Source organism: Silurus meridionalis, chromosome 28 (genome assembly GCF_014805685.1).
Source record: "Silurus meridionalis isolate SWU-2019-XX chromosome 28, ASM1480568v1, whole genome shotgun sequence".
Taxonomy (NCBI): Eukaryota; Metazoa; Chordata; class Actinopteri; order Siluriformes; family Siluridae; genus Silurus; species Silurus meridionalis.
Window position 1 is genome coordinate 9407162 of NC_060911.1, and position 19012 is coordinate 9426173.

At 38.9% G+C, this 19012-nt stretch overlaps 1 long non-coding RNA gene across 1 annotated transcript in view; it reads right to left on the bottom strand.

The window, feature by feature from the left end:
• Positions 1 to 19012, bottom strand: part of LOC124381581 — a 102718-nt gene that overhangs the window by 56227 nt on the left and 27479 nt on the right. The gene's annotated exons all lie outside the window — the stretch shown is intronic.

The window sequence follows — 19012 nt, forward strand, 5'->3', positions numbered from 1 at the left end:
TTCTATTAATAACCTTTGATGGTGGGCTTGTTACTAAGAGAGAGAAAGAAAAAGGATGGGGGAAAAGGAGGGAGAGGGAGAGGTTATAAAATCTTTGAAAATAAAAAAATATATGATGAAGGGAAATATACAGCAGCATTAAGGCACAGAAATAAAGTCTGTATAGTTCAGAATGAAACAAACCAACAAAAGATGAGTGTTATTTTTTACACGTATAGAAATTAGCAGGACTGGCTGGGGAATGAAAACTTTCTCACACAGAATCGAAAGGAGAGAAGGGAAATTTAAAGCGTTGTCTTGCTCCCAAACCTAATTTATTTTATAACCTCATATAATTTAAATGAACTGTATAACAATATAAAGGGCGACGCTCACACTGAACCTGGATGGCCAAGAAAAGGTCATTCCTGATTTCATCACAGAGAGAAAGAGAGAGAGAGAGAGAGAGAGAGAGAGAGAGAGAGAGAGAGAGAGAGAGAGAGAGAGAGAGAGAGAGAGAGAGAGAGAGAGACATAAATATAGGAAGAATGAGATGAAAGAAGAAAGGAGAAAAAGAAAAGAAAAGGCAGAGAAACCGAGCCAGATAGCAGAGAGAGACACTGAGGAAAAAAAAACCACAGTGATAGACAGTGAGTCAGGCCAGAGCAAAAAAAGACACACAGACAGAGAGATATACTAAGCCAGACAGAACAACCAAGAAGAGAATGTAAGACTTACAGTTAAAACTCATAGAGACAAGCACAGAGGCACCATATGAGATGGAAAGAGAGACAGAGACTGACATGGAAAGTGAAAGATGAGAAAGAGAGCAAGACAAAGACCTAATATCAGAGATAAAGCTACAGCGAGGAACACAGGAAAGAAAACAGAAAATGAGAGGATTAGGTAGGAGATCTGCTAGGTACCAAGAGACAAAGAGAGAGAGACAGAGCGAGAGAGAGAAAGAGAGAGAGAGAGAGAGAGAGAGAGAGAGAGAGAGAGAGAGAGAGAGAGAGAGAGAGAGAGAGAGGAGTTGCTGATTTTAAATTATCAAGTGTTCTAAAAATACCTGGGTTGACTCATAACACTCAACACACCACCATCTGAAAGGGTGGTGTTCGGGTGTGACACACACACACACACACACACACACACACACACACACACACACATTTTTTGTCGTTTGCAGGTATAATGTGGTTATAATCTGGTTAATGCCTGGAAAAAAAACTAAACATTTTTTTTTTTACTGTAACAAAATGCAAATTCAGCACAGATTCACGGGACGTGAAGAAAAGGTCAGTGCAATGCAGGTGTGTAATTAGCATCATGTTTAAACTGCTGAATTATTTGAACAAAAAAAAAAAAAAAAAAGGGTTTCCTTGAATTTCCCATTTAAATAGTCCCCTTGCACAGCAATACAGCGCCCCCAGCGTTCCTGCACTTTCTGGAAAGTATTCTGGAAGTCTTCTTTTCAAAGCGTGTTAAGCACCTTCTGCATTTACCGCTGGATCTCCGCAATGGTATCAAACTGGTGACCTTTGAATTGGATCTTCATCTTTGGGAAGAAGGTAAAGTCAGCAGCAGCCAAATCCGGTGAGTAGGGTGGGTGCGTAAGTAAGATCATGTTGTACAACTCAACAGTGAGGAGAGCTCAGTGACAGGGTGTGCATGTGTTCAGAATAGCGGACATGGTAATGCACATGGTAAGAATAGCACTAGTTGCACAGTTCCCGATGTACACAGGACGATATCTTTTGGCACAGACTTATGAAGGTCGGTGGCCCCTTTGACCGTGCATGCAGCCTTCTGCTGCCGTCTTAAAGATTTTTATAACATCATTTCACAGTACTGTACATATAGCCTACTCTACTTACGACCAAATTGTGTTACGACCGGTCTGTCAGAACCAATCGTGGTCGTAAGTCGACGACTACCTGTAAAGCGATTTACAGGCACAAGGTTGGAAGCAAACTCTCACGTGGTTCATCCGCCGTAGACTATTAGAGCACACTGAGGCAAAATGCGCAAGACAGAGTAAAATAGTTGAGTGCTACAGAAATTACTTCATTATTAAAGAAAGGATCATACAACACAACAAAACCTTGGCCTGTTTCTTATAAGATATCGTTTCAGTTGATGTTCTATGCTCTGAAAATTTCCTTGTTCCTGTTCATTATTTACAAAAAAAGTCAAATGGAAGTAAAAAACGTAATGTTTTAACGAAGGGTGAGTGGGACTGAAAAATCAGTCTCATGCAGGTCGCTAATACAAAATATTAAACTGGTGTATTCAGTCAGCATCACAGGCTTTTCGCTATCATTTAAACATGATGTGAAGCCATGCCATGGTAATACTTTTTCGGTACAAACAATGAAAAAGTACCATGAGGAGGTGGTGGATTAGTGCTTTTAAGGCTTCGGATCTGAAGGTCATGAGTTCAAATCACAGGTACACCAAGCTGCCACTCCTGGGCCCCTGAGCAAGGCCCTTTACTCCATAGCTGCTCAAGTGTATAAATAAGATCAATCAAGTCGCTCTGGATATAGGCGTCTGCCAAAATGCTGTAAATGCTGTAAATGCCAAAGCGAAAGGTTATGATTCATTCACTTTCTCAGAACTTTTTAGAATTAATTTTGCCACCTAGATTTGTTCGCTCGAAATTATTTTTAATATCTCCTGTGTGGCACAACAGGAAAGCTAATATCAGGAGACTGCAAATTCAAGCCCACACACTGCTTCAGTCATCTGGGGCCAGAAACTGATAGTTGTGGTTTTTGGAGAGGGGGTGGTCAATCACATTGCCACTAGCCAATCATGGGTATTACGAAAAGTTCATGTATGCAGAAGAAAGCCGACAGCACTTTCCTCCATGTGTATTGCACCGCCCTGTGACATGAAAAAAATGCAGCTGTCTGATGTGGTGTGTCTTGCAGTGAGCACATATTAACCCTTACATCATTAAATATAGATAAAAACTGTGCTCTGCAGAATTATTCTTAGTACCACAGTAACACTTAAGGGTTGCTTGGACCTTAGAGATAACTGTTTAGAGCTATATGATGATTAGAGGTCGACAGTTTCATAGGTTTTGACGATTAATCGACACCGATAGTTCATTGCTGGAACTATCACCGAAAATCCGGTAGTTTTTCCGGGTTACAGTACGAGAGTGGCCTCTACAGGTGTACCACCGACACCACATGCCGCTTCTTTTTTCATTCGTTTTGGATGTAACTGATTTTATTTATTTGGAGTGTTGCTTTTTGTTTTACTTCAAATGACTTTTATCTTTCTTAATACTTATTTATATAATTAATATATTAATATTTATTTTGTTTAAAAAAATGATTCAGTACTGTTATTTTATTTTAGATTCTTTTTTGTAATAAAGTCTTTTTTTTGTTTTGTTTTTTAATCCACTATACATTTTCAATTGTTTTTTTATTGGTTATTAGCAAGTACGATCCAACCTAGCTATCAGTATCAGTAAAAGCCACTATCAGCTGACCTCTAATGATGATGATGATAATGATTAGTAGTAGTGGTATTATAATCATACCGAACATCACTTTGATAAATAGTTATTGTGATATTAAATTCAGCACATGCCTAATATCCAACCCTGAGGCTGTGAACCCAAGGACGTTCATATCTTATTGTTTGCACAAGCAGATAGATTGAATGCCTACCTCACAGATAATTATACTTCAGCACTGATGCCTAGATTATAGCTCTCGAGCTCATTTGGCGTGTAAGGGCTTGTATATAAGTCTCTCTCTCTCTCTCTCTCTCTCTCTCTCTCTCTCTCTCTCTCTCTCTCTCTTATTCACACACACACACACACACACACACACACACACACACACACACACACACACACACTCTCTCTCTTTTACTCTCTCTCACACACACTCACAAATACATAGCCCAAGGGGGTGACATTTATTAATTAAATATGGTGTTGTGCTGCAGGACATCATCTCATCTGACTGTCTCCAGACTCTGATAATTACATTGGCATTTAGCTTGAAGATAAGCTGACCTTACTGGCCCTCCTGAGAGAGAGAGAGAGAGAGAGAGAGAGAGAGAGAGAGAGAGAGAGAGAGAGAGAGAGATCGAGAGAGAGAAAGGGACAGAGAGATAGAGAGATATTTTCTTTTGTTGCTATCTCTTTCTATCAATATGTATACACAGTACACACGGGAGTCCATAAGTATTTGGATAGTAACCGGTTACATGATTTTCCTTCTGTACACCATTGTAGTGGAGAAGAATTTAAAAAGAAGCAATTACAAAAGAAAAGGTACAAAAAGGTGACAAAAAATGCCTGCACTGGTGAGCTTGTCAACAGCAGTACAGAAGTGCAATGCAAGCGAAGGATCGCAGAAGTCTTTCCTTCCGGTTATGTCATGAATTAGTCTTTAACATTTAGCCTACAATCAAAATACTTTTAATTAGTGAAAACAAGAAGGTGTGTTTAGGGTTTTTTTTCAGGTTACTGTTCAGCTACCTAGCTAGTCAGAATTTGGCAGGTAGTTCATCCTACAGGTAGTCCCTGAGTTACGATTGGTTCGACCTATGATTTTTCGATCTTACGATGATAATTACAATCATTTGTTAAGTTATTAATAAATTACAGTATACTACCCCATACTGATCACCATTTTTAAGACTCCTAGGTAGGCTAGGCCATGTCTTGACTTAAAATATTTTCAAGTTTTGATGGGGTCATCGGAACGCCTCTCTATCCTAAGTCAGGGACTACCTGCACTTTTCTTTTAATATGCAAAACTATATTATGTATGCATACTTATTTTGGTAACCACTATAACTACTAATTTATTTTATTCAGGGAAATGAATATGTTATAAGTAGGAATTATGCATATTTGCTTAACAGTATCAAATTCAGGCACATGAGACAGAACTAAACAAAACAATAACAACATTACTAGAAATGGACAGAGCTTAATTTTTTTTATACTCTATGTATCAAGGTGGCAAGTGCTAACGAAACTTAAAGTGTTTTAGTATTAAAAGTGTTGAATTGGCTAAAAATTGCAGAAGATGGTGACGCAGGCTTATATGCATATGTGCGGTGGTATCAAAATATTTCGAGACTAGTGCCACACAGATCCGTTCGCTCTCTCCTAATGTCCTCCCTCAGATGCCTTAAAACCTGGCAATAGAACCCCCTGGGGACGAATTCTCGATGCACAATGCCACAATGTGGACCTGCCTCGCCCTTTTCGGTTGTGAAGATGATGTGTAGACTGTTGTTTTGTCTTAGGGTCGTACCCGTACACCCATGTTTTATCGCCAATAATGATCCTCAACATGAAGGACAGGCCATCCACGACACGCTGTCAGAGTTATTCTGGATTGTTCACCGACGATAATCATGCACAAGTTGTTAAATAGTTTCGGCATTTTCACAGGTTGAGCTCCTTGAGGGTCTTCCTGATCTCTCTTCATCTTCCAGTGATGTTTTTCTGATTTTGAAGTGCATGTACCACTCTAAACACCTTAAACCACTCAATGCAGCATCGCCATAATCTTGCTTTGTCAAATGTCTCTGGGGCATATTTACCCAGTTTCACACAGAAATTCACATTTGATCTGTCCATAATAAATAAATAAAAATAAAGTTGCACAGTTCCCACAGTTTTATTATGACGTTTGGTGCTCCCTGTGACTACACATCCAGCTCTGATGTGTTAGTGTTTGAAAGTGTACTGAGAAAGGAGGCTTGAAGAAAGGTAACAGCCATTTAGAATGAAAAAAAAAAAAGGATCTGTGGTTTCACTAAGGAAAAAAAAAAAATCTTTCTGCTTGTTTTTGTTGATGGATCTAACTGTGGATTTCAGTTTGCCCTAATCTCCCAGCATGAATTTCAAACCCAGCCTTGTTTAAGCTTCGAACGTTCACACTGCACTGTTTTCACTGTGGTATTTTCTCCTCAGGAAAGGCATTGTGGGAAAAGGTCATTTATGAGATTGTGGTTCACTATTTACTACACAAAACACTGTGGCATAAAAACTCTTTGCTAATGAAAAGGTAAAGGTCAGCAGAGAAAATGTGCTTGCCTATAGTACATATACACACAAACACACACACACACATGCTCACAAACAAAACTCTGAGTATTAAACTTTAAATAATAACTACCTGGCCATTTTTAATACAGTGGTGTAGGAGTCAGTTTGTGATTTCCTTGCAGTGTAAGACACAGCAAGGTCGAGCTGGTCAGTGACAGCACAGCACAATAATGGCAAGTATAAATTAACAGAAATAATGAAAAGCTGAAAAATATCCAATACAAAACTCAAAAACAGTTAAGTGATTTATTATTTCGTTTTTTTTTTTCTAAGAAAATTAAAAATACACGAGCTGATCTGGTAAACTAGAGACTTGGTAAAGTAATCTAAACTAAAATGTGACAGAAACTGAAATATCCCCAAGGCTCTGGACTGTGCCTCAAGGCATTGTGGGACACTGGAGCTGTTTTGTGTCAGGCTCGATGATTTCTGTGACACATGATGGCTGGAAATTTTGCTTTCCCTCACTCTGCCAGCTCACATACACGACCCATGTAATCCATGGAATTGAAATCCTGCATGGTATCTCTCTGGTTGAAAAGTATACAACAGAAGGGGGGGATGAGGGACAATACAAGGTTCACAGGTATATCTGACAAATACTAGCTACTCTCTGAAATGTTCTCCATGTTTCTAGGCTATGATGTAAAGTGGCTAGATGGAAGCTCTTTCTCACAATACACCCAGCCTTAACTTAATGACTCCAAATCATGTGGCAAAATTTGTTATGGTCTGATTAGACCAATTCCAAATATCATAACGATGTCATAATTTTAAAAGATATCAACAAAAGCCACCATAACTATGGTGAGGCATGGTGGTGGTAGCGTTAAGGATTCTTTTCCTTATCCAGAACTAGAGCATTTATCAAAGTGTAGTGAAACATGAATAGCTACAAATACCAGTCAGTTTTTAGTGCAAAACCCTCAGGTATCTGCTAGTAAGCAGAAAGGAATTTCACCTTCTGCCTTGACAATGGCCTATCATTCACTCAAATCTATAAAGGAATGGCTTAACCAAAAGATGATTTATGTTTTTGAATGGCCTAGCCAAAGCCCAGAACTGAATCCAACTTAAAATATGTGGGGTGAAATGAAGCAATTTGATGCCTTCAAAATGTTTTGTGAAAGAAACAGTGGAAAAACCTTGGCAAAATCAAGATACGCCACGCCAATACACTGTTACCAAACAATATTGAGTAAGATTTTTATATGCTCTAATTTCACAGTGAGAGTGGAAAAAGTTCTGATATATTGTATTTGATCTCAGTTTCACTCTTTTTTGTTGTTGTTGTTTTTTTACATCACATAAAGCTGGCATTTTAAGACGTGTCAACTTTTTAAATTCATTTTAGAAACGTTATGTTGTGGGTTTTTTCTCCCCAGGAAAGGCATTGTGGGGAAAGGTCATTTATGAGATTATGGTTCACTATTTACTACACAAAACACTGTGGCACAAAAACTCTGCTAATGAAAAGGTAAAGGTCAGCAGAGAAAATGTGTTTGCCTAGAGTACATATAGGTACACACACATACAGTACACACACAAACACAAAATAATAACTCAAATGTCTGCTCTGAGAAGAATTTATGATGTGAAATGCCACTGTGGTGCTGGTGTTATCTAAGCAAGCCACAACCACACACACACAAAAACACAACACACACACACACACACACACCTAAGCTTAGCTGTACCTAGACGACTGGTTAGATAAGAGAAAGGTCTGAAAGCCAGTGTGGGGAAAAAAGCCAGCCTGTCACCATCAAAACACACAAACACACACACAGTCATAGCTGCTACATTTTACCTCAATACAGTGTCTCTGGATTTTTATTTCAACACTCACTCATACTAATTTTCTATATACTATACAGTATTATAATCATATTGATCATTATATTATATTTTAATTCTATACACAATAACTTAAATGACTTTTATATAAAAATATATAAAATGGTGGGCTATGCATTTAACACTTAGACTTGCAATGGTGTCCCACCTAAATCAACCCACCTCTTAACACCATCGTTATGATTCCACGGCAATAGGAACCATCAATATTATACAGAAACTCAGGATAACAGTGCGCTGCATCACAGACAGGTCTCTCATGATGAAAGAATGAATTTCAAAATGATTAAAGCAAGAAACCCACTCAACACAATTCAACAAGTCTCCTTTCATCATCAGTAGAAGCATCAATATTAACTTTATAACATGACCCTGTGTTTTCCATGCATTTTTCCACGAATTACGGGTTTCCTGGGGATTAGAAAAGAAGGTAAATTGTTTTTGTGCAAATTCTATAAGAAAGAAAATAAAAAGTATAAATGGTTTATAAAAAAGCTTAACAACTCTAGTTTAGTGTTTTGGTTTTAAAAGTCCATCTTGTAAATGTCCTTGTAAGTGGATTTTCGACCAAATCAATTTCTTCTACTCTGTCAGCCTTTGTGGATTAAATAAACATCTATTAAATCCACATGAATATATTGGAGCTTGTGCAGTTTGCTGCACATGCGGTTTGCGAGCTCTGACTAGTGTGTGCTCTGACCATCCAATCAAAGGAAAAATTCAGACGACATTGGATGCCTACCTGATGGCACCAGTGACTTAAACTCAAAATCTGATTGGGTAAAGCATCAGCTTTATTTTCATGTATTTTATGCTAGCAAGTGCCTGCAGTGTTCGTTTATTAAGGCCTCACGTCAAATGCCTTTGCCCCCGTCAACACATGATGTGATGGCTGAAATCTGATTGGATAAAAACTCCAAATAGACACTCTTTGTTGCAGTGTACCAGAGAGAAATGCTTTGAAATGAAGACAATAAACTATTGGGAATCATTTAATACTTATTGATTGACAGAAATGTATGAAAACATAAGTCAGCTATTCTGAGCTTGCCAGTGATCTAATCATTATATTTAAAATAAACATATTCAATGCTTATAATATTTTAAGTCAAGTCAAGTCAAGTTTATTTCTATAGCGCTTTTCACAACAGACATTGTCTCAAAGCAGCTTTACAGAAATCAACAGTCAAGGTGAATGGTGTGCATTTATCCCTGATGAGCAGCCATGGTGACTGTGGCAAGGAAAAACTCCCTGAGATGGCATGAGCAAAAAACCTTGAGAGGAACCAGACTCAAAAGGGGAACCCATCCTCATCTGGGTGACACCAAATGTCCGTTCATTACATTTTATTGCCGTTAAGGTGTGCGATTAAATGCAACAAATTAAAACTCAACACAATGCAAAGATCAATGGGTTTGTGTTTAAAGATAGATGGATAGATTACAGTGGCCAAAAAGTGCAAAACACATTAACAAATCTGAAAACAAAATAACAAATGCAAAACCAACATAACAAATCCAAAAACAAAATAACAAATTCAAAAACAAAATAATAAATCAGAAAACAAATTAACAAATTAGAAAACATTAACAATTCCAAAAACAAAAAGGTAGGTATAGTTTGTGAATGGAAACTTACAGATCATTGGACAAGACACCTGTCATTCAAGATATACAGGTGAATGACAGGTGTCTCGTCCAATGATCTGTAAGTTTCCATTCACAAACTATACCTACCTTTTCTGGTTTGTCAGACTTGTCATTGTGTTTTCGGGATTTGTTAATGTGTTTTTGAATTGGTTATTTTGTTTTTGAATTTGTTATTTTGTATTCGGATTTTTTAGTGTTTTCTAATTTATTAATTTGTTTTTGGATTTGTTAATTTGTTTTTGGATTTGTTAATGTGTTTTGCACTTCTTGGCCACCATAATAGATAGATATATCACTTTATTCATCCCAGAGGGAAATTCAAATATTAGTAATACTAGTAAGTTTTCCCACATTTATATAAGATTTGGACTTATGCTAACTTGCATTTAAATGTTTTATTTCTTGGAGCCTGAGGGATTTTTTTTAACTGATGGGGATGAACTGCTTTTTGTTAGCTGTTATATTATGACATTACTGTCATAATATATACAGGTAACGTATCAAAAAAATTATCTAACCTAAGAAAATAATGTGTGTTTTAATAGTATATTAGACATGTTCTCCTAATAGACTCTGGAGCCATGGTCAAGGTGTCTAACCTGACATGTGACTTTAGTAACTGGATAATCCTGAGGGATTTAAACTCTGCCTGAAGGCATTGTGAGATGCCAAAGCAATTGTGGGTCAGTCTCCATCATTTATATAAGAACTGCATATGGGGGGTGATTTGCTGTCTTTCACTCTCACTCTCACTCTGATATTTCTTGATCTGAGAAGCTTCTGTCCTTTTCATTTACAGTCAGAGAACGTTGATGTCACAACCACCTTGTTGTAAGTTGTAATAGTTAATATTCTTTATTTTTATTATTTACTTACAATTATAAGGAAAATACATAACATGAATATGTAATACGAAAATATGTCAAAGATTTAATTTTGCCTTTAAAAAAATGTGCTAAACCTTATTTGAAAAAAAATCATTTAGGTTTGGATACTTAAAGAACTAATCTTTAAAAAAAAAAAAGATTAATCTTACCTAATGCGCCTTTAAAACATTTTGATGAAGACCTGATTTTTGAGTAATTCCTGATGGACTAAACAGAAAACGCTTGAAATTAACCAGGCAGTGTGTACGTAATCACGATCTGCTCTGTAGCACTGTACAAATGTTCCGTAAATGTTTACACAGGTGTCTGTACGAACACTCAAGCGCAAAACAAATGTCAAAACAACGCTACTGCTTAATTAACGCTACCCATCCATTCACTCCTCGGGTTTTTGTTTCCATGGTGCTGCTGAAAAAATGACAAAATACTAAAGATTTCTGTTTACAAAACACGCAACCATCAAAGATATTCGTTTCACCAGTTGACACCTCAGCTCGGATTGTCAGTTTCATCGTTACTGTGGATTGAATGATGTTTTGACAGTAATTACATTTCTCCGCAGGTAAAATGAGCTGGATTTGTTAGCAGAGGTGGAAAGTAATAAATGACATTTACTCGCTTTGCTGTAATTGAGTAGTGTTTTAAGTACTTTTTAAAGTGGTTTTAAAATTTTCTTTTACTTAAGTACATTTTGTTGAAGTATTGTACTTAACTACATTTTAAATCATAAATCCATTACTGAGTAAAAAACAAATGCGCTAAACACACAAGAAAAGAAGATGGAGACGAACAAGACAGACGCCCATGATGCAGACCCAGCTGAAAGTGCAACGGCGTAGAATTTTTATGAAACAGATAATATGTAGGTGACCACTTTGAATTCAAATGCAAGAAATGCAATAGCTTTATTGTACAGTGTAAGCTATGCTTGCTCAAAGCAACTGAACTGGAAGATTATAAAAACTTGGCATCAAACCTGCACAAGCATGTTAAGGTAAGTTAATAATAACATACCTTAAGTTAACATAGTTGTTTGTAACATTGCTAATGTTGGTTAGCACTAAGAATATGAAATGAATGAAAAGTGTTATATTTTAGAGTAGATCTGATGATGTTGCATTAGATTTGAGAATTACCGTATAACCAATCACACACTTATGTTGAGAATGCAGTGTCCAATCAAACCAATTTGATTCAATGATGCATGCACTCACTTTCTGAATTCTGAATCTGCAATTGCTCACATTTTTATAAATGACATTAGAACAGTTCATTTTTTTTTTTAAGTGCATAACTCACATTAGATTCAAGTCATGGACTGTGGTGATTTTTGTTGTTGTTGTTGTTGTTACTGCACTTTTATTTGTAAAGGTGTTTCTTCAATTAAAAACAACTACCGTAATTCCCGGACTATTAAGCCCAAATATAAGCCGCACCCACTGAATTTTACAAATATTTTTATTTTGAACATAAATAAGCCGCACCTGTCTATAAGTGTCTACACTAATGTACTTTACACAGGCTTTAACGAAAGACACGTTACACATGGTGTAACGGGTGAAATATGTTGCGCTTTCTTTAGGAGCATAGCGGTATTTTGGGAATAGCATGCCACTGCATTTTTTCCGGTATTACTGCATGTGTGCAAGACGTGGATTATGTCATTATTTTCTGATGCTGAAGTTATTTGACTAACCATTGACGCTGTTGCCAAGAAACATAAAAAAGCACGAGTTTTGGAAACCTGTCTGTGTTTATATGATTTCTGTTGCAACTGGAGTTAGCGAGCTCTCCCTTCACCCTGACTCAACGCGTTACAATGGCTTGTATCTAAACAGTAGCCTACCAAGAAAGTCATTGTTCACTGTCTTCCTCCTTCCTTTCACAATAATAAAGCCAAAAGCCACTGAGCGACATAACAATTGACCAATAAAATTTCCGAACGGAAACGAAAAAACGCACCTCACCTGTGTTCTGAGCTGCACGGCTTCGGGAGAAAAACTTTCACCAGTGTTGATTTTTAAACGCACGCCGATGCCAAAAGAGAAACTTCCAAGAGAAATAGTTGTGAAAGAAAGGAGGAAGACAGTAAACAATGACTTACTTGGTCGGCTACTGTTTAGATACAAGCCGTTGTAGCGCGTTGAGTCAAGGTGAAGGGAGAGCTCACTAACTCCAGTTGCAAATGAAATCATATAAGCACAAACTTGACTTGGCAACAGCGTTATGGGTTAGTCAAAGAAACCTAGAAATGAGCATCAGAAAATAATGAGCAAATAATCCTCAGTCGCACACTCACACACGCAGTAATACCGGAAGAATGCAGTGACGTGCTGTTCCCAAAATGCCGCTCTGCTCCTAAAGGAGCCACAACATATTTCACCCGTTACACCGTGTAACAGACACTCTCTTTCGGTAAAGCCTGTGTAAAGTTCATTAGTTTCAGTGTACACTTATACACAGGTGCGGCTTATTTATATTAAAAATAAAAATATTTGTAAAATTCAGTGGGTGCGGTTTATATAAAAAAAAAAAGTAACTCAGTAATTGTTTACTCTAACTACATTTCAAATGAGTTACTATTTACTTGTACTATAATAGATTTTTAGACTGGTAAATTTACATGTACTTAAGTAAAAATTAATTGACGTCTTTTTATTGAGTCGAATATTTTATTACTCTTCCCACCTCTGTCTGTTAACAGGTAAAGAGGATAAAGTAGTAAACAGCTCCAGAAAGATTAATCTCTCTTTTAAGAAGGAGGTGTGGCCCCTCTGAAGCGGGTGTGGCCTCTGTGTGTGTGCGTGTGTGTGTGTGCGTGTGTGTGTGTGTGTGTGTGTGTGTGTGTGTGTGTGTGTGTTACTCCGAATGAATTTGGTGTGGCCTCAGTTGCTGTTGGTCCAAATAAAGGAGGTATGGCTTACGGAGTCACTAAGAGATTTCAAAGTAACTATGGCAAACATTCTAAATCTGCAGAAATGCATTCTTTAAATACAGATTAGTCCATAGATTAAAGATAATAGTGAAGAGTTTGACAAGAGAACTGGATGGAATAGAAAAGTACAGAGATTTACACAGAAGATTATCCATTGCTTGCTACATTATTCTTTTAGCTCCAGTGCAAAACCTCTGGAAAGATATTAAACATTCAGAGCAATGCTTCTACACAAAAAGGCCTTGCATGACATGTTCACTGGGTTGCAATAAAACTCCTCTTTCTCTTTCTCTCTCTCTCTCTCTCTCTCTCTCTCTCTCTCTCTCTCTCTCTCTCTCTCACACACACACACACACACATACACAGAGTAGGTGGGTCAAGGAGAAAGCCATAAGAGCAGACAAACACACTACTGACAGTTCCATTACTCTCTCAAAACATCCACTTTATCCTCCCATCTTTTCCATTACCAAGCCAAGGATGGAAGGGTGTCTGAACAACAGGAGTGGAGGAGATGAGGCCATCTGAAGTTAGGAGTCCATCCTTGACACACACCGACACAAAAAGAACCGTGAATGCTGGAAAAGCTCGTGTCAAGTATGATTGGAAAAAAGGTGTGGGAACTGATCTCAGAAGACCTTCTGGGTTATATAACGCACAAAGAAAGACATTGCAGTGCAGTCAAGGGAATGGTGAAACAGAAAGTTGGAGAAGTGAGAAAGTGATCTATATAATTAATCTACAGCTTAAAAAGCATTGGCTTGTCATTAAAACATACACAGTCAGTTGTATCTCCATATTCATTATTGTTATGCTCAACATTTTGTTACAAGGGTCCCAGAAGCCTAAAGGACTACAGTGGTCCCCCGGTTATCGAACGGCTCTGCTATCGAACATTCCGGTTAGCGAATGGTTTTCCGAACGAAATTTCGATCCGGTGAACGAACAAAGTTCCAGTTATCGAACGCCACCCACGCTGCCCAACCCAGCGCGAGGGGAAGAAACTGCTTCTTGTAAAGTTGTTAATTTATACTTTTACCGAGCCAACACAAAATACCCGCAGAGATCGGGATAATCCGGCAAAAGGCAGTCCATAAATAATATCCACGGTGCTTTACGGAGGAAGCCCGATTGCGATGAGCTCAATGTGGGCGGAGCACGCATGAGCGAAGGAACAGGGCATTCCCTGAAGCACCATGACAGCCACCGTAGGGGCATGGTAGGGGGATTCCTGACTATTAATACGGCTAAAAACAGGAACAAATGGTTAATTATTGGGTATTGGTGGAGTTTGGGAACGGATTAATTGGTTTTCCATTATTTCTTATGGGATAATTAGGTCCGGTTTTCGAACATATCGGATTTCGAACGGTTTTAAGGGACGAATTAAGTTTGATAACCGGGGGACCACTGTACAAGGCTAATATAGCTAACAAGTAAGAAAGGTTTATAGCTAGCGTCATACGATATCATCACACACTTCATTTGAATCTTGTCGCGTTGTTTAGAATCGCTTATATGGCTTATGTCACATAGCTTGATATCACATTAGCATTAAGTGGGAGGTCCAAAGTAGGGATGCGCAGTATTGGAAAAATACTGGTATATATTATATTTTAAATGGTAGATCATAATTATGATGAATTCTGTATTTCATACACTGCTGTTCTGAAATTCACCTGTAGTGCTTTCCAAATTACGGTGAAACCTTAAAAGACACACATGCATTAATTAAATCATTAATATTAATTAATTAACTAAATGTTCCTGGTAGGTTTTTTGTTACATTTTGAGACCTTTTGTTTGCACTGAAAAGATAAATGAATATATCTGAATATATACAGTATATTGAATATATTTTCATTGTATTACTTTAGTTTTATATATATATATATATATAATATTTTCCAACATCGAAATGTAACAATGTTCACTGTATCTGTTTTTGTTACAGTTTTTATACAAAGGTATTAAGATTAGAATAAATATATTTTTTTTAGAATTTTTTTTTTAATTCATTTGTTTTTTTAGGCTGGTTATTTGTCACTTATGGTATCGATTTAGTATCGATACCAAGGTATTACATTCTGGTATCGTAACGAAGCCACAATTATGGAAGAGTTGTGGTGGAAAAATAAATTCTAATGATAAAAGAGTTCCAGTGTGACTTATAGATGCATCCTTCACTTGTCGACACGATGCAAAACTGGCAGCGAAAAACATCCATTACTTGTTAGTGGGATTAGCTTTATTTCTCCAAAAAAAAACTCCAAGAAAACACACTTCATACTTGGAAAAAATTAACCAGTGAACTAAAATTCCATAGAATTAAACTGGGACACGATGTGGGTCACAATGCGTGTAGTCTATGGAATACCAAAAGGCTCAAATGAATCTTTTTAAATTTGTATATACAACGTGGTATCTAAAAGTTTAAAATCTAGTTTTGTAACATGCCAACAAATGGTAGCACAAGGCTGCATGCACAGTCACAGGAAGCACCATCAGTGTGTCCTGTATACATCTGGAGCTGTGCAACTGATGCTGTTCTGACCCAGTATGCATGTGCGAGCTCTCCTCACATGCAAGTTTCTCACCAGGAACCACATGATCTCACTTCCGCACACGGTCTACTTGGCAGATTTCACCCTCTTCCCAAAGATGAAGATCCAGCTCAAAGGTCACCATTTTGACACCATTGTGGAGATTCAGCACAAATAGTAGAAAATGCTTGAAACGCTTTTAATAGAAGACTTCCAGGATACATTCTAATAGTAATGCTGGGAAAGCTGTATTGCTTTGGTACGGGACTATTTTAAGGGTGAAAGTGTGGAAATGTAGATCAATAAAGTACTTTCTTGAAAACAGAGCTAATCTTAATAATTTCTGATACCACATCTTAGTACTCATATACTTACTCATATAAGGTTACTGCAATTAAAAAAAAAAAATATATATATATATATATATATATATATATATATATATATATATATATATATATATATATATATATATATATATAGGCAGGACAATATGAGGTACTTGTCTGAACCATACATGCAATTTTGCAATAATTTAATAAATAAGTATAACAACTTGCAGACAAAAATCCATTTTAGAAGTTAAATGTTCATGTATGTTAAAGAATGTTGTTATCTAAATAATCAGTAAAAAAATTGACTAAAATGACATTTTCTATGTGATCAGCGATGTGCCAGAGAGAGAGAGAGAGAGAGAGAGAGAGAGAGAGAGAGAGAGAGAGAGAGAGAGAGAGAGAGAGAGGAGATTACATCACTATTCTCCCATTTCTGAGTCAAGTCACAACATGACAAAGCAATCAACTGGCCAAGGACACACAATTAGTAAAACCACTAAAACTACACACCAATCTGTGTGTGTAACAGTGCGACACTCCTTTAAAGAGTGAGAGATCAGCATATCAATGTTTCAGCTTTCAGGGCTGCTTGTCAAGGCAGAGAAAAAAAAAGAGAGAGAGAGAGAGAGAGAGAGAGAGAGAGAGAGAGAGAGAGAGAGAGAGACAGAGACAGAGACAGAGAGAGAGAGTAAATGTGACACTTTTTCCATTGTACCATCATTGTAATCTACAGCCCCCTATTGGTAAGCACTGGAAGTAACACACTTACAAACCTAGACTGAGAGAGAAAGGGAGAGAGAGAAAATATAGCTGTCTAGAATGTATAAATTGTTTACAGAATGTTATCTGATGACGTATATCCCCATTACAAAATATAAGGACTTTATAATTAAGCAAATTATGATTAGCATAAAACGTCTCTAGGTTACGTATGTAATCCTAGTTCCCCAAGGGAACGAGACGCTGCGTTGAAATGCTTTTGGGAACGCCCCTGCGTTGTCCACGCTCTGAACCACTTGTGAAATCTGGCTAAAAGGCAAGATGTGACGTCATCGGCAGACGTCGTCGCGTAAGCCAGGAAGCTACAAAATGGCTGTGCGGTGGTAGCGACATTAGCTTCTCCAAATAGAGCTAAAGCGCCGCAGGAATGCAGGGAGTGTGGCACGGAGATGCAGCATCTCGTTCCCTCGGGGAGCAAGGGTTACATACGTAACCTAGAGACGTTCCCCATTCGGGAACTTCGAGCTGCGTCAAAACACTTTGGGAACGAGTGTCCAATCACGCCACACTGACCAGACCCTGCCAAATATGTGAGGGCCTCGTCACCTGCACGCAAGACAGAGGAGCCCAGAGTGACTCTTAGGTCAAGGCCATAAAACCCAACAAAGGTCAGCGGGGTGGACCAGCCCGCAGTGTCGCAAATGTCCTGGAGTGACACTCTAGCAGACCAGGCTATAGAGGCCACCACACTCCAGTGGAGTGAGCCCTGATGCTGAGCGGAGCGGGTAGACCAGAGGAAGCTGAAGGATTGCATTCACTACCCACCTGCTTAACGGCTGCTTATTGGCCATCCTATTAGGATGATAGCAGATGAACAGCTGCTCCAACGTCCTTCATGGACTCGTCCTGTGGAGGTAAGTGTCCAGTGCTCGCACAGGACACAGTCGGTCCTGTTTCTCCTAGGCGGGGGGCTAGAAATAGAGGATGGCAGAATGCCTGTAGCACGACAGGTCATGTGAAAGCCGTAGGCACCTTAGGTACGTACCCAGGTTTCGTAAACAGAAACACTCTGGCCATGCCAGGGGCAAATTCCAAGCGGGACGGGGCCACGGACAGATCCTGCAGATCTCTGATCCTCTTCAGGGAGGAAATTGCCAAGAGAAAGGCGGTCTTGACCAACAGGTACCTAAGGGCCACTTCGGCCAAGGGCTCGAAGGGGGGCTCAGATGGAGCCGCCAACACAACTGCCAAGTCCCAGATAGGCACTCTGGGTCACGTCCCGGGCCTCAGCCTCCAGGCGCCGCAGAGAAAACGTGTCATCAGAGGGTGCCTACCCAGCGACTGCCCTGCAGGGGGGGTGATAAATGCCACGATGGCAGACACATAAACCTTCAGGGTTGAAGGGGTTAACCCTGTGGCAAACTGATCCTGTAAAAACTCCAGAACTGAGCCAATCGGGCAGTTAACTGGGTCTAAGTCATGGTGCTCACACCATAACGTGAACAGCTGCCACCATGTGGTGTATGACCTTCTCATGGAGTGAGCTCTGGAACAGAGTAGGCCACTACGAACTGTGCCTCCTCAGGGGCCACAGCCACAGCTTCCACAACTTCGGGCGGGAGTGAACCAGGGTGAGTGAACCATGGATTGCCCGACCATCTAGGTGCTACCAGGAGGAGACGGACAACTTCCCGGCAAACTTTCTCCAGAACTCCTGAGAGCAGTACAATTGGGGGGAAGGCGTACAGGAGTAGCCTCTGCCATGACTGTACCATGGCATCCAGCCCTATCGGGGCTGGGTGAGAGAGAGAGAACCTGAGTGGACAATGCGAAGTCTCCCAGGTTGCTAATCCACCCGGGCTCAGTAGAACCTCTGCCATACCTGCTCCACCACCTCGGGGTGGAGTCTCCATTCCCCAGGCCTTGGCCATTGTCTTTTCAACAGGGTTTCTGCTCTGCAATTCAACCGTCCCGGGATATAAATGGCTCTCAATGAGAGGAGTTTG